Genomic DNA, 25,896 nt, shown 5'->3' with positions numbered 1-25,896 from the left:
CCCTGCTCTGCTAGAGATGGCTGAACACCTTCCACCCATGGGAAGCAGTGATTTAATTCCCTGTTTTGCTCTACTTATGTGAGTGACTTTTGTTTTCCCTATTAAACTGTCTTTATCTCAACCCATGTGTTTTCTTTTACCCTACCTGTTCTCTCCCTGAACCTGCTAGTGAGGGAGTGAGTGAGGGCCTACGCAGTGTTTGGTTGCTAGTGGGAGTTAAAGTGTGGCAGAGGGTCACTGAAATTCATCCTTTCTAATGCTTTCTGAAATGGCATTTGACAGCAGAAAGCATTGTGAACTGATTCACACATGAATGAAATCCAGGAAGCAGCAAACAACTGTGCATTAAAGCAGTAAGTAAATTCTGTCCTTCTTGTCACTGCGACACCACACTACCTGCATGCCTACTGCAGTGAGAAGAAATACTGGCATCACTGAGGTATGTACTTCAGCAATGGTATATTTCTTTTGTTACCATTTAAATGTTTTGTTCTTTACCCTGAAATCTTACAGAAGTGTTAAATGTGGTGTGCAGATTGTTCAAGCACAGATTATATGAGACACAATAAACATGCAGCAGGTTGAGTGGTACTTGCAAAGGTAATGTCAGACTAAGTGAGATTTATGCCTGAAGAAACTGCAGGAAGAGAGGAATAATGCCAACCAATATCAACAGGTTAAAAAAAAAACAAAAACAAAACAACAAAAAAACCCAAAACCACACAAAAACTAACAGAATACCCAACCAAGCAAGCAAATGAAAAAAAAAAAACAAAAAACAAAAAAACCAACCAACACAACCCACTATCTGAAGGAATCGTGGGTTTCGGGCTGTAAATCCCCCCAGCTAGTTTGGGATTTAAGCCAGCATGGATCCTACATGGACGAAGTAAAGGATGAGACGCGCTCTTTCTCCACGTGGTTCTGATGTCCTGTTTATTAGCTGGAAAGGGACACCTGCATCGTAGACCATCCAGGTGAAAAAAGAGAGCAAATTCCAAACCCTAGGGACATTTATAGCTGCAGAATGGGAGGCGGGGACGGAAGGCCGCAGCCAATGGGATACCAGTGAGGAGGGGCGAAGGGAGGAGCTACAGGGGACAGACCACCTTATCCGAGGAATACAAGGGGAACAGTTCATGTAACATAACACCCAGTGCAGAACATCTAAATACCTATATAGTGCATCACAACAACTATCTTTATCTTCTTACTGCTATTTTCCATTTACACTGCAGTGATCCCACCTTGATGCAAAGACCCTGGCATCAGATGCTGTTAAGGGGCTCCAGAATAGTAGGGGGAGGAGTCCCAAAGGAAAACTTGGTATCAGCAAGGGCAGCAAGCTTAGCAGTCATAGCCCATACTGGAAATATAACAGTTCTGGTCTACCTGATGAATCTTTCAAGGACATATCACCCAGGAAAAAATTGTTAACTTGCTTCCTAGAACATTCTAAATTTAGTTTTTTTTCAACAACGGTATTTATATTAAACTAGTGTAAGTAAGTGGGTTTAAAAAACTGCATATACATATGTTTTTATAGAGGTCAGTAACCATGAATTTCCATAGCTTTATGATCACTTTTTATGTATTTATTCAGAGGTCAGCAAAATAAAATACAGGAAAACAAATGTAAAATCTTTGATTGGTTAAAAATGATGATCCTATTTTGGGTATGCATCTTGATAACACTGCATATTTCTCTCCAGAATTCCAAAAAATATGAAACATGACTTCATGAATGTTGGCGCTTACCCAGAAACACACAGTCCTAGAAAACATTTCATAAACAATCTAAACATGAGTGATGTGGATACACACACAGCTGTGGGACAGAGTTCAAAACTGAGTTCCTCACCAGCTGTTAAGATATCTACCCCTTGCACTCACACTGAAGGAAGCCTTAAAGAAACCCAAAAAACCCTAAAATTCCTCCTTCTTCTACCTTTCCCCCACAAACTAACAAATTTCTTTCAAGAAAAGGTTTATTCAGTATATTCACAGAATGTTAAGAGGTAAACAAGTTTTCACTTAAAAAACAAACCTCCACCACCTATCTCAGTTTGGATGTCTGGGGTAGATGTGTCACTGAATAAAAAAGCAAAGAATCATATTTCATCATTATTTTAAAAATATCCAACAGCCAGCAGCATAGCAGTTGAAATGTTTCATCTCACTAGCTTTTTTCATGAACACTAATAATTTAGGTACTCTGCATCCCCTTGGCATCTTTTAACACCAATAAAAATACATTATCCAAACACAAGAGCTAAAAGACAGCCAATTACATTTAACAACAGAACTGCAAATGTTCCTAAATAAATGATAAGTCAAAAAACACTAGGTTATTTTACAACACTTTGCAAAAAGAATGGCACTATTTTTTCCATTTCAGATCAATCATTCCTGCTATTGGAGTCAAATTAGTGGAGTTTTAAGGCTATATCTCTTTGCTTATAAAAGCTCTAGATACCATTAGAGGTAAATTCCCTTCTGATCTATTTTCATTAATAATCTAAGAGAATGACTGGTTCAAATAAATTAAATATTTCCTCTCATTCATCATCCCAAATCAGTGTAATTTCAACTATTAATCTGATCATCTTCAGTCACAAGACAAAAGGATGCTGACAACATATTTTTCCCAATGAGTTCCAGAATGCCAGAAATATTTTTATCACTAGTACCTATCTTCAAAAGACAAGGGAGAAACGGGAACAGTTCTAAGCTAAAGTAGACCAGGAAAACCTTGGTTCACACCAGGACTGGAAATGAAAGAGAGGACACGTCAGGGAAAAAACCACAATGGCATACATTTAATTCTCCACTGACCCACAAATTTTAATTTTTTAATTTTGTAGATCCAGGAAACAATAATAAAAACAGCTCACTTACTGATAAAGAACACCAAATTCGGAGGAAAAGAGCTTGTTTCCTTTCCTCTTTATTGTGACATATCCGCAACTCATTTAATGTTTTTTTTGCTTGGGGCTTTGGGGGGTGGGGGGAAAGTTTTGGGTTTTTTGGTTGTTTATTTTACTAGTAAGTGGAAATAAGTTGTTTCTATGAGATTTCAATTTTCACAAATATCATCTTTCATCTTTCACAAATATCTTGTATAAAATTAAATATCTATACTGTAACTTGCTAAACATCTATTTTCTTCTGAATCCATTTGATCCAAAAGTCACCAGTTTCTTGTGAACAGCATAAGGTGCCAAAGAGCCATAAATTCAGAGCCCTGATGATCTGAAAGACTGATTTTTATCAGCATCTGGTAGTTCAGGTGACTGCTCTAATATCCCACACTGTTAATAGTGAGAAAGTAAAAAAATCACTCTCATTTAGGTCTGAGGCCCCCAGTTTTTACTGTCAACTCTGGAAATACCTCTGAGCAGGACAGGTTTCTTACAAAAGAGATTAATTTCAACTCAGTCGTTCTCAATATTTCAATGTAAATTTTGAGGTCTGTTTAAGGTATCATTTCCTCTCTATGAAATGAAACCAAATTAATCTTTATCAAGGAGCATTTGATTACTTTCTGTATGTATATGCCTTCTATATTTGTTCAATCGCTCTTTAGAAATGGCAGGGGGCATGTAATTCAGGCAGCCATCACTAATGGGGGCAAGACTGCCTTAAGTGTGATGGCTTATGAACAGGACACACAGTAGCAATTAAATTCATACAGAGGGACTGAGAGAAAAGAGACCATGGAGAGGAAACAAAAATCACTATGGAAATGTAGAGTCATCAAAAAATGCATCTACCATTACCATAAAGTAGCTCATTTTACAGTCTAAATGTTTTTTATTTCTGCCACAATTGCAAAAATATTTACTTGTAATTAATAGAGAATACTCACTGCCTTCAGCCCTTTGAGTGCTGAAGTTACCAACCTGATAAAAGCCAAAAGGCCCATACTGGAATTTGCTTAGGCAAAAAGGATGTACTCAGGGTCAAATGCTATGTGCTCTCAGTACCCATGGGGGTATGAAAAGAAATTTTCTGAAGGAAGCATTTCACAAGTATGTTTCTGTCAAAGCCTATCCCCTTCCAAAGCAGTGGATTACAGTCCCAGGTACAATCTATTGCATGTCAGAAATTCAACTCTGGGCTACATTTATCTGATAGTACTCCTCACCATACAGCCGTAATCACAAACCATATCACTAAATAAATGAGAAATAGAATAAAAACAAAAATTAAAACTGTGCAACAACTACACTGATTACCAAACTGAACTCAAGATGTAAACGAAATTTAAAAACTCTTTAAATTTCAGGAACCTTTGACTCCAAGGAGGCACCTGCAGTTCTAAATGAACTAGCAATTTTTAGGAATATCTTTTTAACTGTTTATAGTCTTGACGTGACTTGATACCTTGTGAGTCATAAAATCATAGAATGGTTTAGGTTTGGAAGCTACCTTAATCATGTAGTTGCCCCCTTGCGATGGGCAGGAATATCTTCACTAGACCAGGTTTTTAAGCCCCATCCAACCTGGCCTTGAACGCCTCCAGGGATGGTGTATCCACAACCTCTCTGGGCAACCTGCTTCAGTGCCTCTCCACACTCAGAGAAAAAAATGTGTTCCTTTCTAAACCTACTCTTTCAGTTCAAATCTCTTTGTTCTATTGCTATAGGTCCTTGTGAAACATCTCTCTCTATCTTTCTTGTAGGCCCCCTTCAGGTTCTAAAAGATTGCTCTAAGGTCTCCCCAGTCACTTGAGTTCTAATTCTTAAATGCGTCCCTAACAATTTCCTTTTATTTTGTTTTGAAAACTTCTCAGAAGTACTGAAGGTGCCTGAAATGATAGCAGTTATAACATTATTTCTCTCATCATTATCTAATCCAGTGGGAAAATGAGTGGGAGGAAGCAGCACATCTGATTTATATACTCTACACTTCTCTGCTCCAGCAAAACCTTTTGTGGAAGTTATGGCACAGGAACATATCTCCCTTGAGCTTTTATACCTGCAAGCAGTACAAAAACAAATGCACTTTCCACTGGATGTCCAGAACTCTTTAATTCAAAGACAGGGCCTCTGGGGTACCTTTCCCAGAACAAGGAAGAGAGTCTAAAAATTAAGTGCTGACTGTATACAGACCAGGATCCAGATGGTGTGGTCTCATTTCTGGACGTACTGCTGCCTTTTATCATAATTTCTCGTCAGAACTTGTACATCACATATTCAGAAATACATGTTGGCATGTTTAAATTAGGTTGTTTTTCTGTCTGGATATTTGGCAGTGGGTAATCCTGTTTTGTTATCATATGTCAGATAAAACGGTCCTCATGTTAGGGGATTCCTGAGGGGTTTTTTTATTTCTCAGCATTTATATGTGCAGTAAGAATGTTTATACATAATTTCTTAGGTCTCTTTGTCCATTTAGAAAACACACAGCCCTATTGAAACTGCACTTCTTTCTCCTCATCCAGGGAAAAGTTGCCCTCGCTGTGTCATTGCTCAACAAAAAACCCCTACTGAGAGTGCAGGAGTCCATCATGTAATGGAAACCACGCAAATGTCCAAATCACCCTGAGTACAGTCCATTGTGGGTGAGCAGGGACCAGAACAAGAGGATTTTCTCAGACACTTGCCTCTTTGCCCAAAGTAAAAGTGAGGTTTTGACATACAGTTGAAAACTCAGGTTCTTTCTCTAAATCTGTATTTTACTGAGATTCTCATCATGTGTAGGGAGGCTAAAATAATTTCCAGCTTAAAATATATAAGCATTTTGGCTGTAAATCAGACAGTATTTAGTCCAGTAGATATAGAAATAAATTGGAAACATGAACTCCAGTTGATCAGCAAACAGAAAAATAAACCTATAACCTGAGAATTCATATTGACGGAGTAAATCTCCTGACTGGGAATCAGCATGGCTTTGCTTTTCTTTCTGGCAGGATATTGAGACTGGAGGACTGACTTTTGTCTGAGTATTTTTTTAGTTATATAACATATATAATCACAAGCCAGCAGCAAATACAAATCTCTAGTTTCCCATTTACATCTCTGAAAATGCCTTTTTTTCCCTTCCCTGCTCTGCTATGTAATGTCATTTAAATAATCAGACTCTTCTGGCCAAAATCATTTGAGCTACAGTACCAATCAATATCCTTATGTTTTAAATAGCACAGGTTAAGGGACTATGACATTTCTTAAACATTGTGCCTCTCCTTTTAAAGTATACTTTCCTTATAATCAAACTACACTGTCCTGATACCATTCTTTTCTGTCATCTGTATATTATAAGTTTTCCACTCAACCATCATGTTAAATAGTTTTTGGAAGAGGTTATATGAAAGATAATGCAAGTATCAAAATTATTTTTTTTTCCTCAGTGTGGGTTTTAAAGCAATCAGTCTTGCAATAAACAAGAGACTCTCTTGATAGGAACTGTTAGTATTTGTCAGGTATATTTCCCTAAAAAGAGTTGACTTGATATTAATAGCAATCTATCATTCTCCCTATCAATCAGGAGTTGCAATCAGCCACAAACACACCCTCTAGTTCTCCTTCAATCAGGGAAATAGTGCAGAAACTCTACTGCAAGTATTTAATAAATGCATAAAGGGAAAAATCAATCAGAAACTGTTGGGGTCACACCATGATACCTTTGTTTAAACTGGAATTTTTCTTCCTCTGTGGGCAGTTTTATCATTTAGCAGGTTTGTCAAGCATTAGCACAAGCTGCCTGGCTGAGTCACCATCCCTGAAGGTGTTTAAAAGGTGTGTGGATGGGGCACTGAGGAATGGTGGTCTTGGTAGTTCTGGGTTAATGGTTGAACTCCATGATCTTAAAGATTTCTTCCATGCAAAACAATTCTATGATTTTCTGCAGGGCTTCATACAAGGGAGTGAAAATCTAATCTAGGGCTGTCATATCCAGGGCCGTGTGTTTTGGGAAGTTTTAGGTTCACAGGTATTATGAAAAAGAGAATCACTGTTCAAACAGTTTCCACTTAGCACCTATGAAAATGTATCTCTTTTTTCCAGGTGCTTTCTGGGAATGGAAAGTGGGTTACCTATCAGCACTTCCCAAACAAGCTCTGCAGCAAAGCACCAGAGCAGACTCCCCATCTCCCACCAGTGAGGTATCATTAAAAAAAGCACCATGAATTTTAAACCAGGAAGCTTAGGGGTTTTTTTAAGAGCTTCAGACATTAGCAAAACAGATTGTTTCTCCCAATGGTATGTTTAAACAAGCAAGGCACTTTCAAAGTGTTACTGTATAGAACAGAATTTCACTTATGCATGTGTTTGTAATGCCAAATACAAGCTTCTGAAATGCCTTGCAAATTATCCTTCATTATCAAGGAGAGACTTTATTAGGTACTACTAAGGCTCCAGTCTCAGGACCATATGCTTTGATTCTCCTATGGGAAATTTCATCCAGAGACTGAAAATCCTATGACATATTTGTCAATTTTTTACAATCAAAAAATTGTTTAGGTTGAAAAGGACCCTCAAGACAAAAGAGTCCAACAGCTAATCCAGAAATGCCAAGTGCGCTATGGCATTAACCATATGCCTAAGTGTCACATCCACATGTCTTTTTAATACCTCCAGGGATGGTGATTCAACCTCTTTTCTGGATAGTCTGTTTCAAAGCTTGAAAACCCTTTAGGGTTCGTAGAAATCAATTATTTTGGGTTTTAGAAACAACATGAAATAGTTTGGGGGTAAGGATTTTATTTTTTTCATTCAGCAGGAAGATTATCTTAAACCATTGTAATAAAATCATACTTGATAAATCACATCCAGGAATCAGGAGAAATATTTGTTTAGTTTGTTTGAAATATAAGATGCAGTGACTATAACCTTGACTTAAGGTCCTCAGATATCCTTGGGCATCTTTCTATTGCCTCTAATTTGGAAAGTCCTTATTAATACTGATTTGATTGCAAAATTCTGGTAACAACCAGAAATATGTACATATTCCTTAAAAAAAGGAAAAAAAAAAAAAAGCATCTTAAAGTCAAAGCATTTTAAACCAGACAATTTTTGCATTTAATTTTTGAAAAATACAAGGTAGAAATGTTACTTTTAAAATATGGCTACCTGCAGCACAATTTTGTACTCCAATTTTTGCCTGGTGAATTCACAGTCCTACAAAAAACATCTAATAAAGGTCTAAAGCATCTAAGCTGAAGTATTGCACCTCTGGTGATATTAGAGGATGCTATTCTTGAGCTAATTCATTTTGTGACATCAGAACAGGAAAGCAGTTTAGCATTCAGAGTAAAAAATATGTTCTTTGGTAACCTTGGAAGCAAGAGTAAGAAAAGTTCTAAACTTTGAAATTGTCAAAAATTGAGTTTCGGTAAAGCATAGAACATTTATTATCCAGAAGAACTGTGGAAGATGAGTTATAAATTGTATATATATATATGTATATGTATATGTATATGAATGTGTATCTAAATTTAAAAAAAATTGAAGCTAAATATTTATTCTACTGTGAATATGGCAATACAAAGTTTTTCTTGTTTAATGTTAGATGTCTACTAAGTATAAATCCTTCCTATATTTGATACTTCTTAAAAGCCACTAATGGCCTTCCTCTATGTCTCTTTCAACTACTAGTTAAGCAAATATTCTAGAAAAGATTTAGGATTGATTGTTTTACTATTTTAGAGCAAAATATACAAATGCATGACAGAATTGTCATTAAATAATTGAAATATACTCAAAAGGGAAGGAACTAAAAGCCAGGAAAAGAATTTTCATATGAACCATTAGACCCAAGTAAAGTAGATTACATTGGCCTTTTAACATTAAATATCAAATCTTAAAAATATCAAATTAATACTGCTTTGATGCCACGCTAACTAACTGACCTTCTAAATTATATTATATTATATTTAGTAAGGAATGTAAACCTCACACTCAAATATCAATACAAAATTATTTTGGTCTATATTTTGGTCAGAACATCATATAGATCTTCCTTTTTTTTATTACCTATGAATCATAGTAATCTGTAAACTTAAGTCAATCATGAAGCTGTTCTGGTAAGTTATGATGAGCATATTATTTTGAAAACACTATATAAAAATGCAATAATTTAAGAGATTATTTTACAGGAGTCATAAAGGATGACTTATTCTACTTAACAGGTGTACTGTTTTAGGAAGACATTGAGCTATTTTTCACTGGTATTTGTCTTTCATGTTTACTTTTCATCTGCTAGGTATCTAAGAAGAAAACATGTTCTTTGCCCTTGCTTTCCTTGTCTCATCATATTACAAAAACCATATGTATTATCAATCATATGAACTTAAATATTCAAAATGTTTTTACTTAATTCTGAGACACAGCAACAAAGTTCTGGATGTAGTGGCACCACTGGGAATGCACCCTAGTCCTAAATTGGGAGTCTTCCCCATTGTAGAAGTCTCCCCCATTGTCACTGAAATGCTCCAACTTGATGGCAGAAAGAGCCAACAACGTCACTTTACAAGTTTGTAATACTCCATTGTGAGAAAGTTTTATTCTTAGAATGATATTCTTTTGTTCTGAGGCAACTAATGCCAGCTGTGCAATCAGATACTAGAGACAAGTCACAGACATATCAAGGCGATTGTACCACATCCAGCAACACCTGAACACAGAGGAATAATTATATTCCTTTTATTGTGATTTGAAAATAATTTTGAAAATTGTCATACTACAGTAGCTTTAAAAAGAGCTCATTTATTAAAAAGTTGTATAATTTTTCTGTAAATTATTACTATAATAAATGCTGTACACTTGGAGGACAGTGTTATCAAAAGACACAGAACACAAAATAAAATGTGATTGAAGTAGGAATCAAAGCCTATGGAGTCCAGTGAAACAGGATCAACATTTAATTAAATTGGATTTCTCATTCTGGAAGTAAATGATAAATAGCATTCATGTATTTTACAATGCTTTAAATCATGACATATTCCCATATTTATGCTGTTATCAAGCATGTCTAGACATGGCTGCAATGAAGTTCTATGTTTTACCCCTTTAATTAGGGCTTTCTGCTCTGCTTTTGCTAACAGCTCTGGCAAGAGTAATTTGCTATAATCAAAATCAAACATATGCATAAAAGTTCAATTAGAAATTTACCGTCTTTGTGGAAATATAATTTTTGTATTTAATGATACTGGAACTGAATTTAACTTATTGTTTGTAATTTCTATTAGAGGGATCCAATTAGTAGACTGCCAGAAAAGTTACCAAACAGACAAGCTGAGAAATAATGACTCATTTTCCATGGAGTCAGTAAAGACTGAGCTAGCCTAAAATAGCCCCCATTTTTAGCATGACAAGCATCTAGGTATGCATCAAAAGTAAAAAAGAAATTGAAAACAATGCAAAAGAAATAATAAGTTTCTATCAAATTCATAACTTTCATTATCAGAAAAGCATACTTTTGCTCTATATTCGACATTTTCATACTGGAAATTTACAATTGACCACTGCTTTTGTCCTCTTCTTTTTTTCTTTTCCATGTGTAGATGATTTCTTTTTAACTTTTCTTTGCCTCCCAAAACTACAGAGAAGTCTCAGAATGGTATAAACAAGTCTGTTTCACCCTCGTGCTCCATCCTCATTCACTCGGACTGCTGATCCCAAGCTGAAACTCTGGACACACAAAAAAGAATCTCACCTTTCAGATGCAGACTGTCAAACTAAATCAAGTGTCAAGCAACACTTCCCACAGACAGTAAACACCAGAAATATTTGAAGGAAAGGACTGCTGGAAAGGAAACAAGCTTTGATTTCTCCTGTAAAGAAACAAACTTTGATTCTTTGCCTTTGAAGCCTGATCCTTTCTGATGAAGTTACTACAGAAGAGCATTCTAAAACAAATCATGTTTTGTAAGGGAACTCAATGAATTCAAACATCTTGGGTAGGGAGAAACCAGATCTCAAGGTTACAAAGGGTTTTTCTTGTGACAACAAGGAAACTGGAGGTTAAAATGAGCAGTTACCAAAACTGTGCAGAGCAGTTGTGTGTAAGTTGCTGGTTTTTGCTGCACAGTGGATGTGTACCTTTGCCATTGCATCTACCACTGTGTTTACTTCAGCCAATAAAAGGAAATAGATCATTTCAGGACAATTCTTGTGAAAGAAATATAAAACAAGGACTCCTTAATGGAGTAAATTCTCCAAGGCCATCTCGGCCAGCTTGCCAGTAATTTTTTACAAGAAGAAACTTTAAAAGCAAATATATCAGCCATTTTCTACAAGATATTTTAAGCCTTGAACAAATAAAACAAACACCCATATGGTGGCTAACAATTTAAAAATAGACTGAAAATCCACAATGCAAAAGTAAGGATGCAGTTTGAGCTTGTGAAAATGGTGTACACAGAGATACTCTGGACAGAAAGTGGTGGGGACAAAAATGAGAAGGTTGATCTTTCCTATGAAAAAGAGAGTAGCTGACGGTAACGGAGTTATTTGGACCAGAATTATAGAGACTTCAATGGAAGATTAGATGTCTCCACCACATAGAAAAACGTGTATTTTTATGTCAACATGCTAACACCTCATTTAGAACCATGCACACACCATCTTTTCCTCTCAAGTCTTTTGTCATCAATAAGATAAAAAATATGCTTATATGCACAAAATCTTGGAAAATTTACCCTTATTTTAACTTTCATACATATGTGTGTGCGTGTGTGCATGAACTGTATGCAACCTTTATTCCTCTTTCCTTGTCTTTTCCGATATGGGAAATGTTGCACTTTTAATGATAACTAGAAGGTAATAGTCGTGTCGCACTTTAAAAGGCAGGTGTCCTCATTTATCTGTTTCAATCTGAAAAATGTTCATTTTTTACTCTAGGGCATCTGTCTGGAAACATACCAGTATTTTTCTGCCAAAAAGCTCAGATATCCTAGCCAAGTTTCTTCTGATTTTGACACTCTGTTCTAGAAGCTCAAACCACACACTTTGTAAGAGCTTGGTGGTGATAACTTTAAGCTCTCTACCAATTAGTTAGGGGCAGGCTTTTAGATGCAGAAAATCATTCATTTTCCTAACAGAGTCATGTGGTTGTGACATATGGTTTTACATCATCCAAACCTTTGTGTTGCTTAATGACTTTTAGACCATACATGGAACTGATCAAAATATGGAAAAGGTTTGTAGAAAATTTTACTTTCTGGGTCTTTCAGTCTGAGGACTGGGAAGTTTTTAAGTCAAGAAAAAAAAAAAAAAAAAAAAAGATGCTCTGTGGAAAAATATTATGGGATGAAGCCTACCCAAAATTTATGCTCAGGTAAGTAAAACCTTGACTACATCTGCACAGTGTAACATGTTTGATAATTCTGGTGTGTCCTAATAAAGCAAGCAACATTTAGGCAATTGCTGCAGGAAAACCTTTCTCAAAAGCTCTCTACAGTATATACCCCTGTTTAACTATTCATGACAAAGAAACAAAGACGAACAATGAAGAATGAAGAATTTTAGATGCTCATACCATGTTTGATGATAGTAACAGCTGTTTGGTTTAGTTATGGCAAAAATCCAATAAAATTTGCTTGGTTTGATCAACAGGGCTGTTTATGCCAACTACCTAGATTGGATAGCAATTAGTAGTAGAAATAACAACCCCTTGGCAAGGCTAATGTCCAAGAGTGAGCTGAAGGCCAAACCAAGTCCACTGTGTGTAAAGGGCTGGCCAACATCTAGGAGCCAGACTCATCAAGTACCTGGAGCAAATGTCCTCTTTCCTCAAGTCCATGGTGCTGGTTACTGCTACCACTGTGCAGAAGTCATTTTATGTTTTATATTGGTTTTATGTCTGTGAGTGTAGAACTGAAGTTATTAAACACATGGTAGACCCATCCGACTATATTGCTATAAAGATTTTAGGTTACTGAGAGGTGTAGTTCTGTTCTTTTAGCTGTCTCAGCCCTAAACTCTCCCATGGCTAAATCAGACCTTCATGCCTCTCTCTCCTTTTTTTTATGCCTTTGGAAAATTTACATCTTGATTGAGTGGTATAAAGTATTAATAATCATAATATTGACATTAATTAAATATTTGATGTCTGTGCTCTATTAAGATATTGCCCCAGAACTCTATGTTCAAAACTCATAGTTCACCTTCATCCTTAGGCCAAATTAAAATATTTATAACATGATATAACACTTCACACTAAATAAATTTGCTAAGAGAGGATATGCATTGTATAATTTTAAGGTGAAGTGGATTTAAAATTATGTAAAACACAGAGGTAAAAATCAGTTTTAATAACACATACCCTTTTATTTTTAGTTTTTTATTTATAATTTGTCAGGATTAATTATTCTCCTGTTGCCTCTGACAAGGCTACATAAATGGTGAAATGAAAGATAAAAAGGTGAAGACAAAGTTTTTTATAAAGCTATTTGACTGTTCCAAACTTTATAGCTTGTATATGGGCAGAATAATTGCATGCCACAAGCTTTATTTGCTCATTTGTTAGGTTTTCTGTTTAAGAAAAAACCCAAACCAAACCCAAAAAAACCCAAACCCAACCAAAATCCTTCAAAAACCAAACAAACCAAAACACACAAAAACCAACCAAAAAACATTTTGCTATATTCAATATTGCAAAGCCCCTAGAGGACAAATATTTTGTCCAATGAATGCCACTGAAGATGTAGCAGTGACTGAGGAAACTTCTAAAGAATTTCTTCTTTTTCAGTATCACTTTCTTAGCAGAAAAATGGAGGTAGAATAAAATTAATTGAGAAAAACAGGTAGCATAATCAAATCATTAGTTTCTGCTTCTGGAAACCACACTGATTTTATTCATCTCTGAGTGGTCTACAGTTCATACTTCTACATGATCCATTTAAGCAGTTTATGATGTGCAAAGTTTTCAACCTAAAGCACAAAAATATAAATTTATAGGTCAGAGCTGGTAAAGCTAAATATTCCCAAATACAGAAAAATACATATTTTAGGTGTCATTTTCATGAATAAGTGGAATTAAGAGGCCAATTGTATCCCTAATTTATTTTGAATAAATTAAATCCTAGTTTTAGACAATTGTAGTTTCAAGTAGGTCTCAACAATGTCTTGCATTTTGTTCAGGGTTGCAATGCAAGTGAGTAAAGCATTTAATTCAGTTCCCAAGCAAGTTCTTAAAGTATTGCAAAATTAAACTTTCTTGTGTCCATGCAGACATCCAAAAATTAGATTAAGAAAAAAAACCAGCTTTTTCTGATATTTTTAAAATTCACCTTTTTTTATCCTAGACAGCTGAAAATGCAGTAATTCAAACCATAACAGGTACATTGTACCATGCATATCCCATCTATATTATATTTTACAGAAAGTACAATTTTGTTGTTTTGTTATTCTCTTACTCTAAAAAATATCCTAAAATATCTTAAATGTTGCTTCTTATATATTCAACAAAAATATTCTAAAATATCTTAAATATCGCTTCTTATATATTCAACAGAGAGGTGAAGTTCATACTGGAAATAAGCCCTCAGATTTGCACAAGGATGTTTCAACTCCCTTTCCTCCTGGCAGAACACATTGTGCATGCACAATATTGAAATTTAACAGTAATATGCCAAAGCATTTCATTCCCTGGTAATTCCTTTGCAACAGTGAGAATCGTCTACTTACCTCTTTGGCATAAATCTACAGCGTTAAAAATTGTTATAACAGAAGAAGGAGCAAGAAAAGAACCAGTTTGATCCTCTAAACATCACACATTTCCAATACGCAGTGCACATATTTCCTAGTCGTTAGAATTGACGTGGTGTGTGGAACCTGAAGGATGTGTTTGCAAATGAGTTTCAGAGAAAGTTGAATATGTAATCACAGTGCTTTATGAACTTGCTGCACCAGAACTCTTTTGTAGTAGCATGAATGGTATTCTCAGTCAAAACATGTCACTGATACAGCTCTCCACAAGAAGCCTCTCTAATGTAAATGCTTTGTTAGCATGGGGGATAGGAAAGAAGGAACATGACAAATGGGAGTTTTCGGTTATCACAGCTCTCAAGAAAAACATGAAAGGCAGTAGAGTTTTTAAAGACACAGTCAAGAAAAAGATGCTAAGACTCAGGTATTCAAATTTCCTGAAGACATTGCATATCTAACTACTGCAGTAGAGTAATTCTAAAATAAAAAGCTGGTGGAAAACATAAATTTAGGGTCAAAAAAACCCCAAATGTAACAAACTCTATGCTTTAGTATTCATGTTAAAACATATATATACATGTAGATTAGAATTCACAGACAATTTATACCAGATGTGACAAAGGTTATTGCATTAGACTTTTGTTTTCTCATGACCCATGGATTTGCTTTGATTGCTATGCAGTTCAGTTTCAGGCGGCATCCCACTTGTCCCTTTTGAAAACCACTTCTAAAGTCATCATTATTTTTACTTCAATAATTTGTAATTTTCTCTAGTTCAGAAAAAGAGAGGAAGAAAATTTTCCAAATTTGATCCTAACAACATTTACCTGCAAGAAATTCAGAGGCAACTTGCTTACTGATTCTCACCAGAAAAATTTGCACAAACCCTGTGCTATAAGCATTAAAACAACATATAATCACAACAATAACAAGTAACTAGTTGCTTGTGTTTAGGGAGTAAATCTATCAAAAACCTAATTCATCACAGACACAGGAATAAACCTTGCCTCCCTTTAACTTCCACTCTTGACTTTAATTTCTGCAAGCCAAACACATTCTATTATTACAGTGACAGCTCTGATTGTTGTGTTGGAACACTTCAAATAATTGTTCAGAAGGAAGAATTTATGGAGATTCTCTCTCCCAAATTTGGTTTTATTAACATCACTTGATTTGCAAAGGTTTGTGGCTTCCTGATTCTGACTTTCAGTTTACAAAGCCCAAAGATTAAACAACAGTAGAGTAACCCAAGAAAGAAAGAAAGCTGATATTCTTGCTTTTAGAGGAGGCCCTGGGAAGCTATTTACTCAGCTCCAGTAAAAGCAAGAAAGTATTGAGCTCCACTTTCTTTAAATATCTCACAGATTATCCTAGCATTCAGCAAGAACTGATAGTACTGGCTAAAGAATAAAAAACAAATTTTTGTGTTGTATTATGACAACCAGGAGTTAATTTTTGACCTTTTTTCAGTTTGAATATAGCACATAGGCATACATGATGTTGTATGAGATTGTCAGCTAAAAAAACTGAAGTCATTAAAAAGAGTACAGGCTTAGATAAAACCTTTTTTTCTTTTCTGCATTCATGTGTAAAATTCAAATTATGATTCCTAAAGTTAGTATAACATCCTTATGCGCAGTGAAGGAAAATCAGTAAGTGGAAATTCTTTGGTTTATGTTTAGGTATTTCTTCAACTTAAACTGACCTTCTTGCAATGTGAATGTCACAGCTACATTCTTTTTCTAAAAATCTCTTGCCCGTAAGTATTCCTATCCAAGTATTCCTTTCTCTCCTTGATATCATATGCATATAAAAAAATTATAATTTTTTTTCACAGTGTTTCTTCCTTTTTCTTCTCCCCTCTTAGCTATTATTATATTGATTTACTGGGAACTTAATGGAATTTCTGTATCTATCTTCTCTCTACTTAACACACTGTTAGCTCCTTCATCAACTTTTCCTCTTCTTCTAATCCTCAGGTAGTATATCTCAGAGAGCTTACAGTTCTATTTTCATTGAATGCCTGCTTGAATACAATCATACCATTTACAACAAAGATTTTCCACAACCTGTATGGCCAGAAGTGCATGATTGAAGAAGTAATATTTTCATCATGTTATCTTAATATTCTTTGCACAAACCCAATAAGATAACTAATACAGACCTCCTGCCCATATCAATAACACTTTCCTAAAGGCCCATTTCTCCACGACAATCTGCAGAATGCCCCACAGTGAGTTCCAATTATTATCTGATTATTACTTTTATTGAGACATATTTCTGCCCAAATTAAGGTGCAAACAAGACCATATGTTGAAGTCAATAGTATGGATTTCATCTAACAGCAAATGTGAGGTAGAGAGACAGAAGGAAAGAGAAAAAAGACAGACTGGGTAGAGAAAGACAGTGTCAGACACAAATTAAGAAATAAGATAATTACCCTCCCTGTGGATCCAGTGGCATCCCATTGATCCTCTTCTGGTCTTCTCAGTGGGGACAGGAGGGGTGAGGGAGGTTCCTGCAAAATATATGGATGAATATACAATGGATTAATATATGTTCAGGTATAATGGGAATGTCCAAGCACCTGCCCCATGGAGGAAGCATTACACTGTCTTTTGCATCACACTCTGGGTCTGTTGCAACATTTTTGGTCATGTGCAGTCCTCTGGTGGAATGCCTCAGAAATGAGCCCATGGGGCACTCCAGGTGTCTTCAATAATTTATGACAACTTCTAAGACATGGCAACTGACCCTCAAGTGAAGTTCCCTCGTAAACATGAAAGGTGAGGGCAGAAGAGGGGAGTGACTTTTAAAACTGAGTCAGTTTGTATGGGAAAGGACTCTCCAGAAGGTCTGCTTCTTATCTGGATTGCAGCCTCTGGTGATAGGGCTTCACCTCTCTGAACCACAGCTTTCACCATCACACACCCAAAACCTCTCCTTCTCCCCCTTGATTGTAGGGAGAAAGTGTGTAAACCCACTCTCACCAAACAAATTTTTGGGGTATGGCCTCCCACTCAAACACACCCAGAGCTGATTTTCAGCACAGCTGCTGAGTTTGGCTTTCCTTGTGAATACATTCCGCTCCCCCAGGCTTGTTTACTCCTTCCTAGACCTGAGATAATTGGAAATTAGCACTGCCTTTATCTTATCTCAAATTGGCATCAAGTGGCTTAACTTACTGTCCAAACTTCCATCGGAAGGCATATTTGGTAGGGTGGGCCTTGGTGGTCTCAGTGATGAGCAATCACCTTTCTGCACAGTTTGCTACAATGAGTAAAGTCCTTCAGTGATTTTAACCATGTTTGAGCCATTAACTCTTTCAGTCTCTCACAGTTCCCTCACCTGGCAAAGAGTACCCCTTTGCTGACAATATCTTCAAGCCTCCTGAAACAGGGATCAGGCCTGTGGAAGGTGCAGCCTTTACCCTGCTCTCTCAGGGTTATGGATGGGGCACCATGTTTCCAGGACAGGAGATAGATCTTCTATCACTTCACAGCAATTGCCCTGGCCAGTGTCCCTGGTGGAACTTATGACCTAGTCAGTGGCTTCCAATTTCCTCAATTTATTTAGAGACTGAAACTGTGCCTTTCTTGCTCTAAAAATATCTTCACATCAGATTTTTTGTTACCATGATTACTCTGTCTTGGCTTATACTGTTTATCAGGAATTAATACAATCTGTGAATCAAGAGGTCACAAAAAATTATTTTGTTACGAGACATACACTATTCCATCCAAAGTCAGCTCTGCATACATGCTGCCTATTATCTCATATATATCAAGGAGAAAGAGCATTATGATTTTTTGTCTCTTATGAGCTTTGATTCTTTTAAGTGTTACCACACCAGGGTGGGGGGAGGAAGCAGTTTTAAACATTGCCCTCAGGTAAAAACTCTGTAAGATAGGCCAATGAAAGCAGACATTTCAGTGACTTCTCTACAAAACAAGAGATGCACATCTGGAAAGATATATGCATGCAGCACATTCATTGCACAGCTATGCTGAACAAAATTCAAATTCATTGGTGTGAGGGGAAAGCATATTACTCCACAAATGCTCAGAATGAGCTCACACTGGATGACATGTTATTTGGCCACAAAGTGGTGCAAAACAATTACAGCAAATCTCAGTGACTTTTGCCTGTAGAAAACAAGCTCTAATTGCGGATTCAAAATCCTATGCAAATACATTTATATTATCTTTGATACCATCATGAACTGAATATCAATTGATATAAATGGACAAAAGAATTTTGCATCATAAGAATTATGAAAGGTTTTGGTGCTTCATTATTTTTTGATATCATTAAACATTTTTTTACTATTTATATTACAACACAGGTATGAAAAGTGTATTTCTATAAAAAGTTGGATTAAAAAATACTCTTTCAGAAAAATGCGTGCTTTTGAATTTGCCCCAAATAAAAAATTAATTGTTATAAGTTGCAAATTTATTGATTCAGCTTTTGTACTGTGGACCACTCAGAATACCACACAACTTTCCCCCGTTTTCTTTCTCTCAAAGTTGGTGCATCTTTACAAAATGCAGCAGCCTACAGTATCACAGGGAATATGGTGCGATCATTGAGAACTTTACAGAAATACAGTATGAATCATGGTCCCTCAGAAACATTATGACAGCTTTAAATATGAGAAATCTATGTCTCTATAGACAGAAGTTGAATTATGCATAATTTATAACGTTTTTATTGCTTACATTATGATTCACTGTTTGTCATTTGGTCTTTGAGGTCCCTAGTATTCTTTCTGCTTTTTATTAGTGTTTAAAAGTTGCAGGCATAAGAATATGGTCTGTAATAAATACTAAATATTTAATTTAAAATGTCAAACACACATTAACAGAAGCATCTTCATTTGTACACTAAAGCAATCAATAAATGTGCTGATGGTGGGGGAGGATAATTCCTATTACTAATAACAGAATAATTAACAGGATGCAAATTGGGGAACCATTTTTTTTAGCATAATTTCCATCCCTGCTATTGGGGGAAATAGCCCTTGTTCATCACAGAACACCACTTCCCTCACAGCAAGCCACTCTTCATGAGGCTGCCCATAGGCAACAAGTGCTGATCTGAGCACAGGTTCACACTGAGTTACGGGGACCTGAGTAACTTTAAATCACCTCAAAGCAAGGATTATATAGCACTTAACCTAATATTTTTTCATGCCTTAGGAAGAAAACCCTCACAGAGAGGGACAATCAGGCCCATCCCCACCTCCCACCCCATGGCACCTGCCAGGCAGCAGCTGTGGTTTGGCATCCCACACCAGCACAGGGAATCTTCCCTGAGCTGCTTCTCAAGGGCCCTCTAGTCCTTCTACAGAGAGATAACCAGAAAACACTCACTCAGTGACAGAAAAGTAATTTACAGTCAGCAAGTGGCATTTACCAGCCAACGACACCTGTCTGTATCTGTTTTTTTTTCCCTCTCAGCTGCCCAAGTGACTGCCAACCAGCTCCTCGGGCATTTCCCCAACAAATGCGAGGTGGCTGTCCTGGTGGCCTGGCTCAGCTCTTGAGGTCCTCCTACCTCTGCCATGGCCATGCAGGGATGCCACAGCCCCAGTGAACCACCCGCAGCTGAGGCACACAAGGTGTGAAATGGGCAGGGCCACACATGTCAAAAACCATAACACTCCAACCACGTCTTCTTCCACCTCTAATTACTTCATCCTTAAAATGGGACAGCAACACATTTTCCTTTTCTCCCTGAACACAGGTTCACTCCTTTTATATACTCAGACAGAGTTGAAGGGGTTTGTTTTTTTCTCCCACTTGCATGACATAGACTAATCCATTAAATTTCAGACTACTGAGTTTTCAGGTAGTACCATATTAATATATTAGATTTGTGTAGTGCCTGTAATAAAATCCTTGCATTCTTCTACTAAGTACATACAGGAAAAACAGAATTTCTGTACTTCAGCGATACAGAATGTATATTAATTTCCATTTAAAAGCAAACAGTCAAGATCCCTTTCAGCTGATCTGAGGCAAATTCTGACTGGCTATGTTCATATGCACTCATCAGAAAACATTTGAATAGATACTCAGTTTCAAAGTCACATGATGAAAGATCATTCACAGTTGAGTCTCCATGAATAATCCGAGGGACTCCCTTTTTTCAGTCCTCCAAAAGAATTTCACTGAATGTAATTGTCTAGACAGAGGCTTCACCTACAGTTCTAGTAATGAAAATACTCACTATCATGGTATCTCATAAAATGAGAGTTCTCAGCACCCTGAGACTGCAAGATGAACAAGGCACGAGAAACTGTGCCCACAAACAGGGCACGTGTCTGGCTGAGACTGCCAATGTGCTTTTACTTTGTGCATAATCACAGCCAAAGGAGGGGTTTGCAATTTTCCATGATTTTGTTTGCCAGGAAGCTCTCTTTTAGCCTTAAGACTGATTTTAGCTTTACTAACATGTCTGTATCTGAAAATGTCTGCAACAAAAAAACAAATATGTTGATAAATTCACCATGAACACCCTTTCTTCTTGGCTTTTCACACAATAGTGATTTTGAGCATATTAGCAGTATGCACACACCAGAGGAAGAGTCTGTATGTTTTATGCCACTTAATACTTATTATTGATTTTATGTCCAGTAACGTTATGAAGTTGTGCACTTTGATTAAAAAAAATCTAAAGGGAAATTCAGTATTTACTATCAACAAGACCAGAATACAAATGAGTAACATTTTTATTTCTGACATTTAGTGAATCTTAGTCCTGAATTATTTTATTTCAATCCCTTCCAAATATATTCTATGAAAAATACAACACTTTCTTTTTAAAAGGGTAAGCTTTTTGATAGTTTATTTTAGATTGGTGCTAGATTTTAAGTTTTTGCTTTAAAGTTCTACAGCTAAAGAATAAATTTTTGTCTTCCCCTCTCTCTCTAGTCAGGCTCAAGATATTTTTCCTGCATCATCTTCTCTGAAATCACAGAATGATGAACAATCATTAAAAAAAGAAAACCTGCTGAGAGACACACTCAGCTTTGAAATTTTCAGTCTGAACACTTGAGGCTTGGCAGTGTTACAAGAATTTTGAAATCAGAGAAGAAATTAAGCATTTTCTTGATACAGAGAAATGATATCTTTAAAATAAACCCCTTCATACTTTTAGCCCTGGTCACTTTTTGATTGTGATAGCCAGGAAAATAAACTATTCTTTTTGTGATATTTCAGAAAATAGGAGAAACTAGTTGTATTAAGATCAAATATAAGGAAATTCACTGCAAAAATACATAGTGCTCCCTGTTAAAAACACATAGCAGCGTGGCCACAAATGAAAAGGAATTTTGCAGTTTTCACATATAATGTGTCTTGTGGACAGTGGTCTTATTCAAGACAAACTGTGTACCAATGGAGAAGGGAAGTGATTCAGGTTACATGTAGTCTGTTCCTACTCACCTCTTTCCCATCACCTTTGAACTCACTTGGTAATATTAGACACATTTAAAAGTATGGCAGAAAACTAAGAGATTATTATTTACCATGGGAATTTTCAGCTGGATAAAGGACATGCAAATTAGGAGAACCTCAGCCTTTAAACAATAATTTTGACAGCTGTAAAACAGTTAAGTAGGAAGTGTACAGACACCAGTCAATAAGTCATCTTGTATGCAGGGATGCCAAGGCATGTCTTCTCTCTAGCGCAATAAAAGAGAAAGAGGTAAGATTTTTCTTTGGGGAAGTTTTGAACCAGGGAGATAAGATGCCAAGCTCCATTTGTTTTGCTCCTCCCAAAACAACTTAACTGTATATTACATCATACAGAAAGATGAACAACACAGCAGCCACTTTCAGTAAATTTTCATCACTTTGTATTTATACATCTGTCTCATTCACATCCACAACATTGTATCACAAAACTTCAAGTCTCTGAATCAATCAGAGCTATCTCCTCTTCCCTCTCGTATACACTTTATTAAAAGACACTTTAACTGAATGAGAGTCTTAAAAAACTTGATATAACTTGATCATTCCCTACAATCCTCAGAGACGGCTTTCCAGAGCTATCCTGTACTTGAAATAAGCATGTTTGTATGGTACTCCAAGTCATGAGAAAATCAGTTCTCTGTCTGCAGAGTTGCATAAATAGTGCTGAATTCTCTTACCATTCTATCTTGCGGAATATGGATTGAAAAGTAGGTAACAGCTTTTTAGAGGAGGACATTACTGCAGGATTTATGGAGAGAACAGAAGTGTGCAGGAAGGAAGCAGCAGGATGGAAGCAGCACTATTCAATATAGTTCTGTAAGCATAAAATCATTTAGCATTGTATTCTGCAGAGTCCAGAGCAATTTCAGTGACTGAACAATTCAAACAGAGGGAAGGGCCTCTGGACAGCTGTCAAAAGAAGTTCACACAACAATATAGGATCATAGCCTGTATGGTTTGTTTAGTCAGCACATGATGAATCTGTAACATTCTTGCATGTCCAAGCAGCCCTTACTGGCCAGTGTTTCCCAGATGTATTTGTGTGCTTCTTGGCTGAAATGTACATTCTGTAGCCTTATACAGCAGCACTCTCTGATCTTAAGGTTGCTTCATTACAAGTTAGTTCTTTTTAGATTCTTACAAGTGAGTTCTGTTCTATAAACATTAGATTGTCATTCAGCTGACAGGACTGCAGGGATATTTGCTGTGTCCAGTAAAAAAAAACAACTCAATGTGTTTAGAATACTGACACCTTTTTTTATTGTCTTCAGTGCAAAACATACCTCTGCAAATGCACATATTGAATAAGTACCTGAAATTATAGTAAAGAAGGTTCTTTCTTTCTAAAGTGAACAATCAATGTTCTTTTGAGAGAGATGTCAAAAACTCACTGCACAGAACAAGAAAGGAACTGGCAAAGAAAATTTTGTCTGAATAATCTGCAAGAGCAATGTAGTAGTACACTTATCAGCTCAAGCCTATGATTTCCAGATGCATGAATATAAGGGTTACTGGCCCCAGAAGTTTAACTACACATATTGACAGAGTTATGTAAGTCATAAATTTTAAATAGCTTGCTGCTTGAAAAGAGGTATCCACTACAGATTAGCAGAAGCCTCATCTACAACTTTCTCTTGAAATATTGGACGACATTTTGTTTAAGATCTTGGATCATAACAATACAAAATGTATAGATTTTTCATTAATCAGGATCTAACATTAAGGCAAAGAAATAGCTTATGCTACCACAGCTGTAATTCCTAAATGATAACTAAGGAAGATATAGTAACAAGCTCGCATTTCACATAAAGCTATTGTAATTTACTTATAACATATGATAATCTATATAAACACGTTCTCATAAATTTGGTTTAAAACAGAGCATTGATTTAATAGCATCTTTAGAGGAATAGTGAACACCCTTTTTTCCTTTCCTCACTGACCACACTGCACTAACACCTCAGGGTAAAATATGTGAAAGCACCAAGGAATACATTATTATTGTTGCTTTTTCCAGTTAATAATTTTTTTTATCCTGGGCATTCCTACATCTGCCTTCAGCCACATACCAAATTGAAGCCATGTATATTCACTCAAGCCCACAAGAAGAAAGATTTGAGACAGTTGTAAACTGCAAGTGTCCTTGTTTTAGCTGGGATAGAAATAGTTTCTTCCTCACGGGTGGTAGAGTGCCATGTTTTTCATTTGGTATGAGAATAACATTGATACCACACTGATGTTTCAGTGGTTGGTGACACTGTATAGCCACTGATAATGCATCACGCACAGCCTTGCCTCACTTTAAATCTTCAGCTCTAAAAACCACCTAAGCAAACCACAACCCACTACCCAGCCTCCATGCACTGCAAAAGCATAGGTTTCCAGAAGTGACATCTTCCCTTGTTTAAAGAGCTGATACAACACAGCTCAGAAAATATGACCCTCATCTGTGTGACACATTATCATGTCCAGCCTTTGCAAATCTGAGTGGGCCTGAATGTGTGGTGTTTCCCTTGCTGAGCATGAGATCTGAGGAATTTTCATCAACTCTTTCCCTTTTTTTTTCGATATTCACCAGTGGAGCAGTGTAGAAGGGCAGCACATTTATGTCTAACAAGTTAATACCATGCAGCAGGACCTACATATATCAATCCCCCAACATACTAAGACAACCTTATGTATGTGCAAATATTCTGTAACACTAGATTACTTGTATAAAGAATGTATCATTCTGTTATAATGACTAATAAAACTAGCTTATAGAATAATTGTAGTTTTTTCTTTAGTGCTCAATTTACAGCTAGCATTTGAAAAACACTTTTCTAGTATATTACAATGGAATACAAGCTTTTTAAAAAACTGGTAAATGCCCCTTTTTTGAATGTGTATGTTCATTTTATTACGGTTTATCTAAGTACTATCAAGTAAATAGGACAAACATTAGAAAAGTCAATACAGATTTTACTGAAGAAGCAGACTGTAGAGATTTATAGTTTGGGTTGAAAGCACCTTATGCTTGACTAAAAAAGCTGAAAAAAATCAGGCATATTTTTCTGTCGGTGAAAGTAATTTCATACTCCTCTCTTGTGCAATTTTTTGTATGTGAGAAAAAAAATACTTGAAACAGCACTTGGAGAATCAAATGAATTCGAAAATATAAAAAAATTGAAAGAAAATCTTCCTAAAAGAAACAGGCAATATTTGAGAATTTATAAAGGCTTACCTTATGACACTGTGGAAAAATTTCTTTTCTACTCCGCTTTAAGGATATTTAAAATGTTTGTAACATCAGTTCAATGCAAATGGTCTTAAAAAGCAATCAGAAAGATTAATATTTATTTTTATTTCATTTAGATGAAAGCATACACTTCCAAGAGATTGGGAAGCAAAATGTCACAACCTGCCTTTGGACAGATCTTTGTTCAAATTGGAGATCTATATTGTATCCTTCCGCACTTGTAACCTCTCCTATCCCTACTTGCACAGAAGAAATGCATTTTGTTTGGGTGTCTAAGATAAATATTTGAACAGTGGTGTTTTCAGAAGAGTGAAGACAAGGATGTTATAGGAATAACTATGGAGAATGACAAGTATTGATAGGGCACAAGACAGAGTACAGAGCTGCACGTAAAATATGGTGAAAAATAATAATAGGGATAATGATCATTTTCCTAAATATCCAGGTAATCTGGCAATGTTGTTGCTATTAAGAGATCTTTTTCTTGAAATAGCTAAATTTCTCCAGTTTGAATAAGGAACATGCC

The sequence above is a fragment of the Motacilla alba genome, chromosome 2 (genome assembly GCF_015832195.1).
Source record: "Motacilla alba alba isolate MOTALB_02 chromosome 2, Motacilla_alba_V1.0_pri, whole genome shotgun sequence".
Classification (NCBI taxonomy): Eukaryota; Metazoa; Chordata; class Aves; order Passeriformes; family Motacillidae; genus Motacilla; species Motacilla alba.
This window is presented reverse-complemented; position numbering follows the sequence as displayed.